At 40.6% G+C, this 19733-nt stretch overlaps 1 protein-coding gene across 14 annotated transcripts in view; it reads left to right on the top strand.

Moving 5' to 3' along the window:
• Positions 1-19733, top strand: part of LOC105566931 (dystrophin, isoforms A/C/F/G/H-like) — a 510950-nt gene that overhangs the window by 301085 nt on the left and 190132 nt on the right. The gene's annotated exons all lie outside the window — the stretch shown is intronic.

The raw sequence follows: 19733 nt of genomic DNA, 5'->3' as shown, positions 1-19733 counted from the left end.
GCTCGGCTCGGCTCGGTTAGCGCGTTTATTCCAATTACCGTCGCGTCCGTCTGCGCGCGCGCGCGCATGCGTTCGCACTTTCGCGAGCGTCGTTTCAAACGTCTCTCGGTACGTAGCGTGACGTCACGTGACGTCACGCGCCGGCTCGGTTACCGTCGCCGCCATGTTTGCTGTCGTTTCGGCGCGGACCGGACGGACGCTCCGTGCCTCTCGTGCCGTTCAAGTGCGCGTTGTGCGTAGATACGATATCGGGAGCGACGGAATCGTCGCGGGCGGACGCTTTCGGCAGTAACGGCGCACTGGGAAATGATCGCGGGACGTTGCGTCGCGCGACAACCTTTCGCGTTCCGCGCTAGTCTACGATTCCGCCGTAAATCAGGTGTCGCTGGTGAGTATCGAGAGACGCGGCCGTGTCACCCGCGCGATATTTCGGGACCGCGAGGAAGCGAGACGCGTCGCGTCGGCGAGATCTTGCCCGGCTCGGCTCGGTTAGCGCGTTTATTCCAATTACCGTCGTGTACGTCTGCGCGCGCGCGCATGCGTTCGCACTTTCGCGAGCGTCGTTTCAAACGTCTCTCGGTACGTAGCGTGACGTCACGTGACGTCACGCGCCGGCTCGGTTACCCTCGCCGCCGCCATGTTTGCTGTCGTTTCGGCGCGGACCGGACGGGACGCCCCGTGCTTTTTCGCGCAGATCGCGATATCGCGGGTGATGAATCGTCGCGGACGAGTGTCTCGATACGCGAGTGACGGTGTGGCGCGTGGAAATGATCGCGCCGAAACGCTAGACGCGCCTCGCGCGACATCGGTTATCCGTCGCTCCGCGGCGGGAGAAGCTCTCGCGCGCGTTCCGCTGTACTCGCGTTATTATATATTTTACCCGCGTGATGCCGGAAGCGCCGAATAAAGGATCGGACGGTCGTTATCGTGCACGGGTGCTTCGAGGAGACGAGGTCGCTGCGGGATTCTTCTCGGCGAAAAGGCGGCGTCGACGCGAGAACTCGGTGAGTGTCTGGGGTTTGATTGGTTAAGGGCCCAGTTTCACAAACGTCGGTTAACTGTTGACCGGAGTTCAGTCGACTTCCCATCTTTTTCTATTTTGTTCTCTTGGTAAGAGACAGAGAATCAATTTACCTTCGGTCAGTAGTTGACCGACGTTTGTGAAACTGGCCCTAAGTGCACTGATAAAAAAAATTTTTTTAACTACCATAAGTGAATGGATTTACTTGAAATTATTCTTTTATACTGAAGTAAATACATATTTGCTTTATTTAAATAAAAATATCCACCTTCAAGTAAATGTACGTATTATATTAAATAAATTAATTTAAATGGTTACATTTTCTGCACTCAAATAAAGATTTAATGAGTTGAAGAATACTATTTATTAAATAAAATAATTGTTTTCGTTAAATAAGAAAAGTTAGTAAACATTTTGTAGAATTAACATAACATTTTTTTAATTTAAAATCACCTATTCTTTGATATTTAATAAATACTTAAATTAAAGCAATGCATGTTGGCAATTTGTTAATTATTTTTTAAATCTAAGTTAATCAGCTATTAGGAGCCATCTAATGAATAATTTTCTTCAGTAAAGTAATGGTTTTTTGGATTAAGATTTTTTTTATCAGTGTTGAAAAGTAAGAAAGTACTTTTATGTCTGTAGTTAATGAAATTTTATGTACTCTCGAACGACCCGAGCGCACGGAGAGAGAATTTCTCTTAAAATTTACCCTGAAAAATTGTATAATCGTGGGACAACAAGGCATTTTGAACAACTTCATGATAGTTTTCGAAAATTTCACCATACATTTTGAAATGTGCAATAATTAACGGTCCAGTTTACACCGCATTTTGTTCGCGCAACCCGAACTATATTCTGACCTAAAGTAAGCTTCCAAATGAAACGTTTACAACATTTCCACCTATATACTTCCACGTCTAAAGTACAGGTAACGTAGGTGAAAATTAAGTCCAAATGTGAACGCCTTGAGTTGAACGTTGCCTCTTTAAATTCTAGTAGTTTTGGGCCACCTGCGTTTATACACGCGTTATATCGCCCAACCAACGTCTAGTCAGGGCAAGCGAAAAAGAGACCTGACCCAGGTCGAGTCGTTTATCAAGTGGTTACACCAGGCTTGCTTTTTGTTGCTACACTGGTGAACTAGCGCAAGAAATTAGAGTAAGACATGTCTATTTTTTCTCACTCTAGCTTACTGCACTAGTTCGCCAGTGCAGGAACAGAAAACAAATCTACCACCACGGTCTACCGTGAATAGGTCGAACATAAGGTGTAGGTGACGTCCTAAACGCACGGTGTAAACTAAAGCCAATGAATGGAGTATTTCATTATTTAACGAAGAAAATATTAAATTTATAATCTTATACTCGCGAGATATTTAATTTCTCGTTAAAAAGTTAGTATTACCTGAATTACCGTTGCGAAATTAACGGAGGTAGCTGTGGGAAACAGAATGTCGATGCTACGTAAACGCGGGTGTGTAATATTTGCTCAAGCGGTCTTCCGAATCCTCCCAGTTCGTGGCCATGTTATTGCTACATTGTAACAGATATTTACTTTGGATAATGGCAACTTCGTAACGCATCGTTTCGGAGTAACAGTCCCTCCCTCTCTCTCGTGGATTGCCCCGGCGGAATCTAAATCGCTTAAAGTTATTTTGTTTCTCATCGTTGCACGAGCCACGATCTCGGCAACATTTTCATCACGTCTTGCGTAATTGCGTTCACTCGAGTCCGCAATACACACGGTAAAAAGTAAAATGTTAACGTTGACATTTTTTACGTGTCCCAAAAAGTCCACTCTAAATTTTAAGTTAAACTAACGTTCGTCGCGCGTGTTACTTTTTCACAAATTAGAAATGTTAATTAATTAACACTGTACCACCCGTTTGCGTTTACGTAATTTTAACCTCAAGTGTGATGTAATGAAAACGGGATAAGTAAACTGCACGAATGCAAATTAGAAGAGTTGAAATAATTTTTTAGGAAACGTTGTTATTACGTGTCTCGGTTGATTTTGTAGAGTAGTCGTGTTAAAGAACTCAAAATAACGTTCAATTATTAAATGGCATACCTAAAGTGTCAAGTTATCATGTTAACATAAGTACACGGAGAAAAGAATGTATCAACAGGATCAATTGAAGTAAAATCGTTGAAACAACATCACTATTAATAAATGAAAAAGATCAGATTGTTGTCTTAATAGTCTGGATATTTAGTTCAATGCTTAGAATTAAAATCCATAGCAAATACAATTGGGTGAATTATTTGTGTTTGTGGCAGCCCGTGACGTTAACGTTTAATTCGAGCAACTTCATTTCGCTTAATTCAACAGAATTTTTTTCCGTGTATAAAAATGTTACGAAAACAATAACATATCCGTTTTACATTAATTTTACATTGAAATAATAATCAGGTCTTGGTAACGCAAGAAAATGTTAACATTTGAAGACGCGATTTTTTACTGTGCATCGAGATTCTGCGGCTCTTTACCGAGTCCTTTTTGAGAAAACACGGCAGATAACTCTAGCGAGGAATATTACTCCGTTTTCACAATAACAATGGTAATCGAAGATGTTAAACTGATTTATCGTCGTCGGGAATTGTTTATTATCTTCAAGGCGCAATATTTGCAACGTGCGGGAAATTGATACATTACTATATCAGCCGTTTAAAGAGACCAATTCCTCCGGATCGAAGTACTAGTGCGTTAACGTTCGCTCGACCGTTTCCGTATACGCGCCGCGCATTCGAAGTGTCGAAAACATCGTTATCGTTTAAGCCGCACGCTAAATGCTGCACGCGTCCATTCCCGTGTAACGAATCGACCGCGGCTGTAGAAGTTCACAGGACGTTCCAGCGGCGATCGTTACGTTGTCCGTGTCTGTTCGCCGTAAGATTAACGTCTCTACCTCGATCCGTAACGGGGCCTCGCGATGCGAGGCCGCAGGTACAAGCGAGACCACTTTGCCTCGTGACCGCGCCACTCCGTGGCGAACAGCGACGATCGCCTCCCCGGCGCATCGGGGAGATCTCTAGATCGTTTAGAGTTACCATCGCGCGCGGGCGCTTCGGATCCACAGCGGCCTCGTAAATGTCACTCATCTTTTACGACGCGGGCGTTTCGGGTTACACCCGCAGTACATCACGGCGCCGCACATTACGAAGTTTTCGGGGAGCCTTGCTGCTCACCGAGCCATTGTGCTCCACTCTCGCGTCCGAGGGCTCCGCTCCCGGCGGAAGCTGACGCGCCGCGTCTCATCGTCGAAATCGCCGCGAAACGATGTTCTCGCTCGACGTGAGGCGACACGATGCAGCGCGGGCGCGCGAAAAGAGCGTCGACGACAAATTTCCGGCCCGTGATTTTGCCCCGGTAGCAAATGCCACGTTGCGCGTTCCGCGACTTGCCGTTGGTCCGCCGTATTTTCAAGGGTTACCCGCGGCAGGTATTTTGCGAATGAAAAATCGCTACCAAGGTGTAAAGATACAAGGTGAAGCAGTCTGGTGGGTGCGTAGTGTCAACCAATCAGAAGTGGCCCAAACCACCGAATTGACCAATCAGAAATTTGCCCCAACCTGCAAATTATTGCGGTTGAATGCAGGAAGAGCCAATGAGCAATTTGCCCCAAAAATTGATTACACGCGCACTGTTTCACCTCGCACCATGATCGCTACTGTACGTCAGGAATTTCGCCACGAACGAATTAGCCCGGTTCTCATTTCTTCGACGATCGCTCTTTTCGCGCGACGACACGAGATCGCGAAGAAATCTACATTGTAACGAAAACATTTGACATTGATGAATATTTATTAACATCGCGAGCGCGGTTTGCCTGCTCGAGTTTCTTCGTATGGAGCTTTTAAACTCCGATGTATCGCGCTGTACGTGCGCGAATTCGAAATAGAAAGCGGAGAATCTTTTGAGCATCGTGATTAATTCAAAAACTGTAATTGCTACGCAGTTAGAAAGAGGACTGAAATGCTAAATTTAAACGTAATATAAAATATTATTCTGATTCTGATTGAATTCACATATCCAACGTGAACAGCGAAAATGCCGGCCGAGTTACAATGAAACGGGAAATATAACTGTGGGGATAAATTCATTTAACAACCCCGAAACTTTTGCTTTCAAGAGTTCGTAAATGACTGAGCACCGAAACTTTTCATGGTTAACATATTCCCGGGTATCTCGTAATGCATTTTACGTATACTACTTTCATCCGTAACACGACGCACATTTTCACATGCTATAATGTGATGTAATAACGCATGAGAAAATTATTGAATTTATCTTTTTAAGCTTCGTTATTACAATTTCTCTCCATTATCCAACATCAATGCAGATGAGTCAAACAAGAGAGCTTTTAATTGTTAAAAGTTTTTATTTTAAAGACACTTTATAGCGATCCCGATTTTCTAGTTGACCCTTTGAAGCATGGTGGTAACCCACGTTACCACCTCAACTTCTTTACTCTTTGGCCATTTAATTTCTAGTTAACGTATTTAGGTCGGTTTTTTGCATTTTTTGGGGTATCTTAGCAATTACAAGTATCTTACAAAGTTTCACAAAAGAATGGTTCAGTAGAAAAATGCTTTAAAGGGCTAAAATTAAAATGACTGAAAATGTGTAGCGAAATATGTTCTACGACATAGATTTCAAGAAACACAATTCTTCGAAGTATCTGCCAGGATATTTGAGACGTTTCCGCTTTAGATATCCTCTTTTTTTCTCTCTCAGCAATGCAGAACTCAGCAAGGCGCAATATGATCGTTAATAACCCAAAGTTTTGTTCGCTTTCGAGGAAACAAAAAGAGAATAGCGACAATATCACAAAAAAATGTCAGATAGAGGCCAGCGCGAAAAAAAATAAATCTCTGCACGAAGCAAAGTCATTATTCCGGGGGGAGAATCTTTTCCGACCTCCGAGTTCTTACTGAACTTTTTTACTCCTGGTCTGACCGGTGTTGTCCCTTCAGCAAGGGTCAGGTACAACGAAGAGCACTTCGCTGATTCCGCTTCCGCGAAAACTATATCCCGCGCTTGCACCTACGCTTGTACCTTACGTATTTGCATTTTTGTTGCGGCCTCCCTAATTGCAATTACGTATACATCAGCCGGTAAAAGGCGGCGAGAGATGCGGCAGGACGAAAATCGTTGCAGAAGCACTCTGCGCGCTTTAACATTAAAATCTCTGCAGTCTCCGAAGTCATTATGGTCTTAATTATTTATATTTCTCGGGATTATCGCTGTTTTTGTACTTAATACCGATTGATCTAGGTCAGAAAGAATGACAAAAAAAAACACACACACGGAGGATAGGACAGAACTTCCGATTGAGTTAATTTTGAAAAAGTTACGGCGCTTTATTTGACCTATTTTTGGCACAATTAAGATACACTGACAAGCTTTCCTCTCTACGTAGGCATTTCTCACATAAGTATACCCACTTCTGTGCCCCCTTCTTATCGAGGTCTGGCTGATCCACTTTAATTGAGGTATCTCTGTTACCACGAACACTCGTTCCGATAACACTCTAATTGAACAGCCGCGAATCTATCGCCTCCTTCGGAGCAGGCCCTACATATGCGCGCTATTTCGATACCTCTACCACGCGCTATTTCGAGTATTACCATCTATATCCATCGTGTAAGAGTATCGATTTGCTGGATTAAAGGTCAGTCGCGAAACTTTCTTACGTCAAGCTCTCCCGCAGTCGTGACGGTCTTCCCCACATGTTTCTTCAAAAAACATATGACTCGGATGCTCGTAAATCTTGAGCGTAACCAAACATGGTTATGTTAAAAGGGACACGTTAACTTCTTCTCCGCGCAATATTTAAAGGGATAAATCTACTTTTTCTTCTATACAATATCTAATCGAAAAGATTGAGAAATATTTAGCCTCGATTTTATCGCTGTAAAGTTAATTTCGCGGTTTCCATCCGGCAATTGAGAACCAGATATTCTTAAGACTGAAAATTGGAATGTAAAATCAGTTTGCTCGCGCGTGCATATAATGCAGAACATAAACGGGAAGGAAAAGGAGACAAGAGGGAGGAAGAGGGTACCGTTATGTAACTATTATGCAACGCTTCACTGATCTCCTGATCCCCCATCGACCGATGCGGTTACGTAATTTGATCGGTCGGCTATGGACCGCAGCGTGGATCGACCACCGTGCAAGATCCATACGCGAAAAAGGCGTCCGCCGTGAAAAGTTGCGGCGGCTGATCTGATAGGGGTCGCGAGGGAAACCTATGCGGATCAGCCAGGTATCGGGCCAAGGTGGAGACCGTGAAAGGACGACGGAGAGAATGGCGAGGAGGAGCTCGCTCTCCTTCTCTCGATTTCGAGGTCGACTTATATACGCGAGGCGCCATCGCTTCAGGCTCGATTTATTTCTTCCTCCTCTCGTTTTCCGTACCACCGCTCATTCGTACGTATTTACGCGCCGCGCTGTTCATACCTACGTCGTCTTCCGCGCGATTTCTGCCTTGCGCTTCAATACTTGGATGGAAATGCTCGCCGAAGTCGATATATCCAATTCTGCGATGCAATATTATCCGTCTGTTATTCTAATGTATACTTTTTAGCTCGTAATCTCTTTTCGTCTTACCGATAGGAATATTGGAGTATTTTATCAACGTTATATTCTCATATATTTTCATAACAAATTTAGCACGGGGGAGAGCTACTGCTATTATACAAAGTATATACGGAAGGCAAAGCAAAATACGTGTAAAGAGGAAGACAAGGGTTTGATGTTAATTCTCGGTTATGGAACGTAATCCTTATTACTGCATAATGTTGAAGAAGGGACTCTCTTCTTGTCTACATCCTCCATCATTAATTTTGCTTTTCTAGTATGAACTATATTTTCCTATTTGTGCCGTATAAGTGCGAAATGTACGAGTATTTTGTACATAGTCGTAAAACAAATCATTCTTTTTCAATTCTGTTCAAAAATATTTTTTACGCTAAACTAATTTATCCTTGTTTATTGATTTTTGGATTAGCCTTATGTTGGGTTTTATTGAATAAAAGATAATGTAGAGACCAGCAATTGGAAGCTTTTTAAAAACATTTCTAGTTGAAATGAATAATTTAACGCAATAATATGCTCTCTTCTCCGATTGTTAAATGTTACTTCTAAAAGGGCGATAATTTCGTATGTCTGCATTGTATATGCGTTGCGAAATTGTCAGAAGATGCAATTAAGAACACAGGGAAATAGAAATGAGTGTGCAAACCAAGCATACTGCTGGAACTATTGGGAGAAAGAAACTAAACGTATTACACACATGATAGTACATCTGTGTTACTTTTTTATAATTATGGAGAAATTCTGTCTCCCTCAATAATTATGTTATCACTTACTGTTTTACTAACAAATTTATATAATATCTATATGATAATACAATATTCTTCTTTTCCTAGAAAAGTCTTTTGTAATACTTGTGATTAATCTTAAAGGGGATACTACGTGTCATTTAAATACCGTGTAACCATCCAAAGCTCTAAATGTAACTTAATGTGTTACTGACAATTGTCTTAATATTATAGGTTCTATCGTTTATCTATAAATGACGTTATTTCCGTACATGACTGTACAACTCTCAAAGGTAGCATTTACAAGATTAGTACCTTTGAATACCGATTTATGTGCTGGATACGCGGCGTAGGCGTCACCCACATTCTAGTCTCCGTGGTACATTCGCTTTATTGTCCTCGTACATACGTATATCATATTTGCCTACAATCGATTGCCTACTGAAATTTAAGCGCCATAAAAAAGTCATAATCGCTTTGCCGAGCCCTGCTTTAAAACATAAAATAACATTTACATGCCCGTGTTTTACATTGTAAATTTTGTCGCGCCGATTGTGTCTGGTAGCGCGATACTAATTACATTACGCATCGCGTGAATTATATTATGCAGCAAACGATTGTCATTATTTTGATTGTTTGGAATATTCACGCCATTTCTCCTGCACGCATGAATGATTACGATACGTTTAGCTCGTAAATCTTTGGAATATTTTTTTTCACGGCAAGACGCAAATATGCAGTAAATTTGCAATGCAGTTTCCATTATAATTTTAGTATGTCTGCTCCTTTGAGTAATTTTCGACAGTGTTGTCGCTTTCGGACGCGCGTAGTGAACTAGGTCACCCATTTGTTAGAAATCGGACGAATTGATATAAATGAATCGTTATTCGTTCGAGCGCTTCGAACACGTACGCAATTTACACGTAGTAGGGCAGAGACAGCTAATTTACGTCGATCAACGTCCAGCCTGTCTAATTGTTATCGTTAATCTACGTTTGAAGGCAACGCTTGGAACGTTCCCTTCTGCATCCGAGAAATTTCCTGATATTCCACTTGTCAGGGTCGTCTTTTCTATAATCTAGCCCTCTCCTGCTTCTCATCCCTGCTCACCACGTCCCTCCCTTCCTGTCTTCTATGCCGCATCCTCATCCTCATCGCTCCGCTCTTGTTTCCTGTCGCCCAGTACATAGCATTCTCTCTCGCTGTTTCTCTCTACCTCGCGTAAACACGTACACGCCGTCTGTGTGTATATGTTCTCTCCTCCTCGCACAACCTCCACACTACCGTCCTTTTTCTTCTCTCCCTCTCCCCCCCCCCCCTCCTCTCTCTCTCTCTCTCTCTCTCTCTCCGTCTCTGTCTCTCAGTGACGTTATCCCTCTGCTTCTGTCTTACTTCCGCGCTCACTACATGCCCGTTCCGATCCTTCTCCCCGACCCTACCAGTTCAGCCTGTTCCCCCTTGTGCCGCAACACGCCCACGTGTCACGTGGTTGTGTGGGTGCACGTGCACGAAGTCGCACACAGTGGCACACGAGCGACCGCCACGGCAACGGAGTGCGGATGCGGAGTACCTACAGAGTTGAGGGTACCAGACGACAGTGCCGCGTACACACCACAACGTTCCGCACTCATGCCTTGCGTTCTCGCGCGATAGATCGCCCGCCGGTATCCTCCCGTCGATCCGTCCGATCGATCCGTCCCCCGCGCCCCTCCGCCGGGGTTGATCTCGCGTCCCCCGCGGTAGTCGGGAACGTTTGCTCGCACGCTGTCGTCAGGACGCGTCAAAGACGTGGAATCCGAAGGCAACCGCGATTGCTCGATCTCCGCGCGCGAGATGAAAGCGAGGTCGGGAGAAAATACGAACGTCGAAAAGGATCGCGAGAAGAAGGGGCGAGAGCGGCCCCATATGAGACACGGAATGTTTCTTGTGCGCGCCACGTGTCTTTGATCTGCCGCGGGACGCCGTGATTCTTCACGTGTATCCGGAATGGCCGGCTGCCCCCGCGAAGATGATATCGGAAGCAAAGAAGACGGACCTGCGCGCGGAGGATGACGAGAGGAATATCCCGAGATTCCGGTTGATAGCCGGCCCGCTGCAGCCTTTGTGACAATGTGCTACATTTCTGAAATCCGAGCGCTACGAATTCAATATCTGGTTCGAAGCTGACAGTTTCATGACGAAGATGAACTGACTATTTGATACCTCAAGCGCAAAACGTGCGATACTATCCGAGCTGAGAAGAACCTCGTTGGTGCATGCCGTTCTAATTGATACGATCGGACTAGCTTCCTTTTCTTGGTACATTTTTGACACGCCACGGAAATAGATGTAGCTTCGTATATTGCAGAAGCAGAAATGAAATATCGAATTGTTTTTCACGACTCTTTTTATTTCGTCAAAACAAACGCCGCAATTTGTCGTCGCTCTGGCAAGAAGAAGGAAGATACTAAAGATCTAACGTTGATTCGAGGTTTTCTTATTTTGGCAAAACCGTATAAAGTTTGTCTCTAATTAGATTATGGAAGATAAAAAGATATGAGGCCTAAGTCTAATGAGCGGCACTTTTTGTAACATGTACTCATATCAGTCGGCCATCTAATAACATTATTTGTCTGCTGCGTAACATAAATCTTACCGCATGTTTGCATCCTTCGTCGCGGGGGAAAATGAAACAAGATGGAGAAAGGGAGAGCTTTATAATGACGAGTGATAGTAAATTATAATCCTCCTAAGTATGCGCGATCATACGTCTCTATGCACGAGAACTATCGCCGCGCGGAATCGGTGGCAGGAGACTTTATGGCGCCTTTTCGTTGTCCTCGCGCTTAATGTCATCAAAGGTCGGAGCGTGGCCCTGGGATCGGCGAGACGAGTCGCGCCCGGCACAGTCGAGTGGAAAAGAGAAGCTAGACTAGACTAAGGGGACCGCTCTCGAGATGCTCAAGTGCCAATAGAAACGTCCGAGTGTCACGAAAGAACCTACGGGCGGGAAAGAGCCGAGGGAGCTCTTGATGCTGGTCGAATTCGAGCGCGGTCGTCGGGGTAAAGTGTTCTCGAGTTCTCGCCGGCGCGCGTGTGTACACACGTGTCCCCCCCCGTGCTCGCGAAAAGATGCTGCGGCGGACGATTCGATAGTAATTGCACTGTCTTCGGGAAGGCTGCCGCGCCGGGTCATGAACTCCGTCAGGTGGAAATTGAAAGGCGCCGGTGGAAGGCTTCCCTTCTCGGTTAGGCCTCGCGCGCATTTAATTCACACGAACGTCCCTAAACCCTGATAAGTGCTTCAATGACTTCATATTTCGTAATACCGTGCATGCGGAGCGGCGCGAGTTGGAGGACGCGTGTGCATGTATCCTCACAGTGCTTTGTTGCTAATTACGTGGATGTATATATGTGTCGCTGTGAATTAATGCGCGAATGTGTTAAAGTGCTTATATTGTTCATCACCTGGAAGGCGAAAGGTCTCTTTACTTCTTTAATGTGTTATTTTTTGGTCAGGATAATTAACTGATTGCTTGAAAGTAATTACTTTTAACTTCTTTTACAACGTCCAGCAATTTGCTTAAATACTTCATTTATTTTTTATTTAATTGTTATATAACCACGTGTTAATATAACAATTCAATTGGTTCTAATTTTGCAGCTGCGAAAATAAAATTAAATCATTGCGCGCCGTTTGGCTCACCGTTATAAGGTTTAGGTATTTATGATGAAATATAAGATACGTATAATGCATATTAGTTCTTTTCTTTTTTATAAATGTTTAATAAGAAGAATAATTCAATATTGATTATGACATTTAATTTTGTGAAACAATATATACGTAAAAATAATTTATCGCAGATGATATTCAAATATTATAGGAATTTTAAACAGTTTTTATTACTTTTATCGCACGTTTAAATGAATCGTACGGCTAAAAGTGTCCTATCAGTTTTAACATCAGAAAGCTCGATAGAATAAAAACATGACGTTTCAAAAAATATAACTCGTAGTTTAATCAGCAAAAATTTTCGAAAGAAAGATTGGAATTCACTGGTTGTTTGTATACTGATATCGCGCATTAACAAATTCGTACGAAATTCCCGACTCTGACATTCGCACACGAATCGCGTACCTGTTTGCCCGGACCACGCGTGTTTGCTTATGCATCCAAAGGGAATAGCTCCGAGCGAGGCAGCCGATAGGATTCTAGATAGGGTGGACGAGAAAATTGGGAACGATCGGCAACTATTTGCCGAGTATTTACTCGAGTCCGTGTGATATCTACATGGTCGAGAGGACTCATCCCGCCATTCGGCTTGGTAGATATCACGCTCATTAAGTTAACGCTCTGCATCGTTCCGAGAGCCTTCATAGTTCCCGAATGAGCGAATTTATATCACTTTCGGTATCACTCGTACTTGGCTTATCGGCCGAGACGATATCACCGGACGGAACTTCTGCGAGGTTTGTTCGTTTCTTTTTGTTTATTCACGTCACGCCTTCCTTTTGCATTACGTGCCAGCCGAAGTAGCGCATAAGCTATTAAACCGCTCATTTGCATAGTAGCGTTTCAATTTTATTTACCCCGCGAGCATTTCAAGCATACTTTCTATTTATATATTTCTGAAGGCGATCTTAGTTTAATTTATCGCCGATAGACCGATCGTACGTCGGGATCTCGGGATTCTAAGCGGAGCCGAGCGTGAAGTTTAATGTGCATGAATAACAGCCTGGGATGACTATATTGCGCCTCCGGTTTACCGAACGTTTTGAGCGAGTTGTACGATCAATTCTAATTTAAATGCGAGATTAAATCAAACTTCGGCGCTAAATATGGTGATTCGATGTTATCGCGATGGGCCTTCTTATTTGAGTTTGACGTGTTATTAAATTAACTCTCTTTTGATAAAGATTTACTTGACTGATACTTCAAAGGCGCCACCGCGGTATAATTACCAGTAAACTCTATTGCCCGCGATTTAAATTTAAAATTGTGTTTCAACTTCGATTAAAGTTACCGGGCTCATATTTCACAAATATTCATGCTCAGACTCCTATGAATATTCCTCGCGATCTTGCGGCAAGATCGGCGAGAATATTTCACAACTTACATGCTTCGTTTTCCGATTCCTTCGAACATTTTGCACGAGTGCAGGAGTTATGGCGAACAAAATAGAAGATTACTATTGGAGAAAATGAAAGGGCAGTCTTATTACGCAATAATATTTATTAGCCACTAACACTGTGCCGTTAGTGGATGAGCGTCGCGTTGTTGAATATGGATACTTTTAATATAAATCTTACGCAATTTATTTTTATCGCGCTGCAAATACATTTAAAGGTAAATACGCTTGAAACAAAGCTATTCATAGAAAATAGATTTGTACGAAAAATACACATTATTTACGTGAAAAAAATAAAAAGATCCAAACGGCGTTTCAAGGGTTATTTTAAAACGTTTCCATTTTAACGTGATCTTTTTTTATTCTAGCTGTTCCAAATTCATGATTTAATATCACGAATTCTATTCTTATTCATATTTTCAATTTAATGTTGCCATTTTTGACTCTGCACAATTATCGAGAATCTTAGTACAGCGGATATTGAAGAAACATTTCTCTATAACTTTTCCCTACCGATTGAGTTTATTTTAAATTCAAATCGCTCGCCTGAACTGTTAAATTGAACGAGTAACAGTTTGAATATGTTCGTTTCTTTCGCGAAATATCATTAGATCTGTGTGTTCGACGCGCCGACGTCGAGAGAAGATTAAATTTTACGTTAGAGAATTTATTCGTGACATATCGAGGGACAGAGAGCATCGTGTTTCTCCGCCGCGGGGAATTGAAAGATTTGAAAAGACTGGATATTTATTTGAAACGCCGGTATTACCTTTATTGCTATAGATATGCGCATACGTTGAGCGTATTGCATGCCAGATTTATTAATCTCGAGGTTACATTATTGGAATCCGCGCGCCGCCCAATACGCGAACTGCTTGATTTTCTCTCAATGCACGCAAATCCCTTGCTGATCGCAACCAGTTCGCATAAGCTTCCCGTGTTCGCGATAGGTGAAAAATTAGAGCGATTTTATACCTGAATGTACAATATATTGATGAGGACCCATAAATCGGAGTGTAATATTGAACAACTCACAGTTCCGACTATTAACTTACGTTTCTCGTCTGACCGTTATATTTGCTCATTTCGCTTTCGCGATACGCTGTATCTTCTAAGCACAGCATACGAATATCGTTGCGCAGTTACAGTTCTAGGATTATGCAACAACTGTTGTGCATTTTGAGTCTGAATTGAAATTCTTGCTCGAGTTATCTCGTTGATACTTCGTTTAACTAATTATACGAATTATACTAATTATACAACTATTTAACGAGGCACGCCATTTGCATCCACCTGGATGGGGAAGTGCGATTGATTTAAATCGAAATTTGGCGCACCTACTTCACTGAAAACTCATTATTCATTATTACGAGGTATGCTCATTTTTACGCGATACAGTTTGATTTTGAATTTAAAAAATTAACGGGCGTTGACTGTTACGCAATTAGAGAAATCATTAATAATTCATCGTTGCGCAACCTCATTATTTTACGCTAAATCGTCCTTGCTGGACGTAAACTTTTATTTAAAGCTTAACGAGATCAGCGCGATTGCGTGAGACACGCGACAATTTGTGACCCGACATCCATAATCGGTAACTTCTGTTGTAATATCTACTATGTTAATCACCGCTGCAATTCATGAACTAGACGAGAGAGGGGCAAGACATCTAGACATTGAATTACTCCTATAATATTTCTATTAAAAATTCGCCCTTGCGAGCTTATTGAGATCCTGGTGCTCGACTATTAAATCGTCAGCGTGCTACGGAGTTGTAGTTTTACTACCCGTAATTAACCGCGCCATCGTTAGCTTTACGTAACAAGTTGATACTGCGAGTCCGTCAATTCGCGAATTGATAAAAATGATTTCGCTATATCAGCTATACACTTTATCACATCGAAGCTGTTGGTACAACAAATAAAAGTGCCGCGGCAACCACCGCCGGGAAAACTAATACCGGCGAATTACACAATTCCTTAGGAAATTGTTAGAGAAACGTTTCAACGCGGAATGTTCCCGCCATCTCGCATAAGAACTTTCGGAAGGTTTACCTTGATTGCCACTAATAATATACTAAAGTTCACATCCGGAGTAATGCCTCCGTAATAGTAAAATAAGACGAACGCGCCGATGGAACTCTTCAATACTAAACTTCCAAAGTGCAACTTTTAATTAGTAGTTGAATCCTTCGTTTCTTCGCTTACATTTTCATTTGAGAGCTAGAGAGACTTCCGAAGAGAATTTCTAATTATACAAATTATATTATCGCAACTTCCTCTAAAACATTAGGACGGGAATATCGTATTATTCATTAAATTGCAGCTCATATTTCTATATGATTGATAGAATAATACAATTGTATTTTTAAGACATTAAAGAGTATAATACTTGGTTTTTAGGTATTTTTTAGTTAAAAATTTAGGTACTTTATTAACTGGGTTAATAATTGTTTATTAATAATTTTATTACTTCAAAATTTTTTCTCTTTAATACCATTTTCACAATATTTAACTTATATTTGTTAGTTCTACTTGATTTTTTACTCACGTTGTGTATTCAACGTGTATCGTCTCTTAAACGCATTTCGAATTTAGGCGTGGCACAGGAATTGTTGCTCGTAACATTTTATAGTGGCAGAAGGGGGAATATTTTTTTTAGGAACATATCACCTTTTCGCACGTATTATTTCTGCTGACGGTTTCTTTTCGAGGCTTGAATGCTATAAAACCGATCGCCCACATAAGCCGATATAAAGAGCTCTCGCGTTATCGTCCTGTCGTTTCGGTCACGGTGCAGACCTTAATTAAAGTTTCGCAACCGATTGCACGAGGAGAGCGCGACCGGAGTAATCAACGATCACCCACGCAATCATTGATCGCGTCGAAACCAAACTTCGGTATGCTTCACCGCACAACGCTACCGTCCACTGATCTGTAATGCTCAACATCCAACTTTCCAACGTTTTGTTTCTTTAACCATCCGTTTAATTTCTGTCTTTTTTTTCGGCGGGGAGAGGACTAATTCATATAGTTGTTTGGTTTGCAAACTCACGAACCTGAGCTCACTACACTATTAATAGTGGCCGTGAATAATTGAAGAAAAGCACAAGCGAAATCTAATCTAAAAGAAGAAAAATTAATCAGAATTTTTAGATATGGAGGCATTAGAAAATTTTATTTCTTTGGGCTTCTCTCATTACAATCTGTAAAAGTAATTTGATTAAAGTGATACTTTTTTATATCTAATTTGATATTCGTAGTGCGAGATTTACATAGCTATAGTAATGTATCAAAAGTACAGAAAACTTTTTTTTGGAAATTAAATGCAAAAGAGAAATACGGTTTTATTATTGCATTATTAAAGAAGAAGGAGAAATATTTGATAATAAACGCATCGCTTGTTTAATTCGTACGCGGTTGCGAAGTTGTATAATTCCTCGGATATGAAATATGTTCGAAATAGCAATGACAATCGGGGTCGCCGGAGGCAAATTTCGACGGATATGGTTCGATGCATATAATAGAATCATCCATGGATCGACGATAGTGGATGAAGTTTCGGTTGCTTTATCACATTTAACTTTCGCCTTGTATATAGCTGTGGGTTAATTTAGCACTTTCCGTTTCGTTAAAACCGATAGAAAGTGCAGATATGTGTTGAAGTTACGAATAAATTATCTTTAACATCTTTCGGTTATTTCTATTTTTTCTGAATAAGTAATATCGCGTATATATATAATGTGAATACTTAAAAGATATATTTTTCAAGACATAACTTCTATTATTATATGCAATCTAAAATGTAACAAATAATTTGTACAAAATTATAAAAAGATATATTAATTTCGATTCTTTATTAAACTTGACAAGAAATATTTTAATATATTTTGATTAATCATAGCTTTTTAATAGATTAATGGAATATTTAATACTAAATATCGTGTACAATTTTGCGGAAGCGAAAAATTTGTGAATTTTTCTATCGACATCGTTAAAGCAGATAATGGCATACGATCATTTTACTTTCGATTTATTGAACAGTATTTGATGGAGTTGGAAATTCATTATTTCCATCATTTCGAGCAAATTAAAAACTAGCAAGAATAAATTTACATTTGTTAAAATTGTAATAATTTTCTTCATGATTAAAACTACCTCTCTAAAAACTCGACAATCTCTTTCCGTGTTTTGTAGAAAAATGTAATTACTTCCCTAATTGATTTTACGGATTGGATGATTGTGGAATAATCACGTATTTTTGATATGTTGAAACCTAAGCCAGACTTTTTATATTGTCGTCGAAGGATATTGAATAATATTAAGTAAAGCGTCGTATTATTTGATAGTATTCAATATCAAATTGGACGTATCTTAGGAAAGAATATCATGTATTACTATATTTATTCGTAGGACAATGTGGTTGTTGTTATTCCGCAAATGAGATATTTCTCGACAATAAGATATCTGCTTTTCTGCCTTAGTGGCAGACATTCTCTTGAAAATTCAATACTGAAGTCGGAATAAGAACTGGCTTTTGAATCAACATTCTCAAAGCCTCAGAATAATTGAAAATCGATAATATTACGTCATATCTTAGTATTTTGTTTTAAATATACAATCATGATATGCGTTTTTATACAAAAATTGAACGCAAAATGTTTATTAAAAATCATTTGTCTTTAAATGTTTTTTCCATTTAATACGACTTTGAGTTCAAAATTGTATAATCTTTGTATGCATATTATTTACAATACATAGATTATGTGATTAAGTTATGACACTATACTTGAAAACCAAGTTAAGATGTTAAGAACTTGTAGATTTTTTACGTTATTATAATGTTTCACAATTATCTCCTAATTCGGAGTTTCTTCGATAATTCCATTGAAATTGTCTCATTTATTAGACGAACGTTCGTTTAGATGGACCTTTTAATACTTCTACTGTTCATTCAGACTTGAATTACGTTAATGGATGACGTCTAAGAGATTGAACGCGTAAGGACAGAGGATCATTCAAGAACAATTACACTCAGTGGGAGGACTCTAATGAAATTAACTCGTCCCCGATAATTAATTAGTGTCCGTCACAGTGGCCTTCTTCGTCGACCTTAAACGATCGCTATGCGCTTTGCATTTGCGAGGTTTCGCGCTGAAATTTTGAAGCTTATGTTAATTCTAAGTAAACTGCTCATTTGAATCGATACATTTACACGTTTTACACTAAGGTTTAACATAAAGCAGTCATAATTTAATGCGGAAACGTTGCCCGCCGTAACTTTTAACATATCTCGTAAAAGAGACTGGGAAAATCTTACGCAAATTAGACCATTTTATATTCTACACTGCACTCTGCAAATCTTAATACATACTTTATAATGTGAGAGAAGCAATTCGTAACGCGTTATTCTTTCTACATACAAAGAACTTTTCAGTCACACATTATTACGTTCGTAAAAATTGTAGAGCGAGGTACGGGATAATCTACGACAAGACCACAACGTCGCGGAATTGTAAATTGGAATAGAAGCAGAATAAATTTTTAAGGCAAACCGAGTTTCGAGAAATGTCAACCTTGTCGTGAATTCCGCACGCCTCAGATTTAAGAGTGAATAGTATCAGCAAATAACGATTTAATGGCATCCACGTACAAAACTTGCAGTCACCACATTTATTTATGGATTAAATTTGTACTGGCTCAATAATGATATTAAAAAGGCTGAGCTAATAGCTTGCGTAACGTAATTTCCTCTAACAACTATTATTTTGGATACAAGATAAACGTGCAAACATTTAAAATTCTTTTTTACTATACAGAATTTTATTTTAAATTTTTGATAGCAATATTTCATTGCATTTATAGAGGAAAGAGATTTTACTTATTTTTATATCATTATATACTTTGTTTTCTTATCAATATCGATTATTAATTTAGACAAATTAACAAATATATTAGATATAAAAAGAAAACGAGTTACGTATAAACTATTTTCTCACATGTCAAATTGTTTGAATATTAGACGTAAATCTTCGTTCGCATGAATCAATGCTTCGCGTTGTGTAAAATGCGAGTGCAACTTCGCTTCGTGTGTGGCCACAGAGTTCGACAGTACGCATGGACGCGCATAATCAAGCGTTGTCGATTCGCGGTACAGATAATATCCGCGATCCGCACAAACGCATCACCGCTGTCACATCTCGTCGGCGGCGCGAATAGAAAGACAAGAACGATAGCGAAGGTAATAGAGGGGACAAGGAGGTAGCCACGG

Source organism: Vollenhovia emeryi, unplaced genomic scaffold (genome assembly GCF_000949405.1).
Source record: "Vollenhovia emeryi isolate VEMERY1.0 unplaced genomic scaffold, V.emery_V1.0 DF939141.1, whole genome shotgun sequence".
NCBI classification, from domain to species: domain Eukaryota; kingdom Metazoa; phylum Arthropoda; class Insecta; order Hymenoptera; family Formicidae; genus Vollenhovia; species Vollenhovia emeryi.
This window is presented reverse-complemented; position numbering and strand designations above follow the sequence as displayed.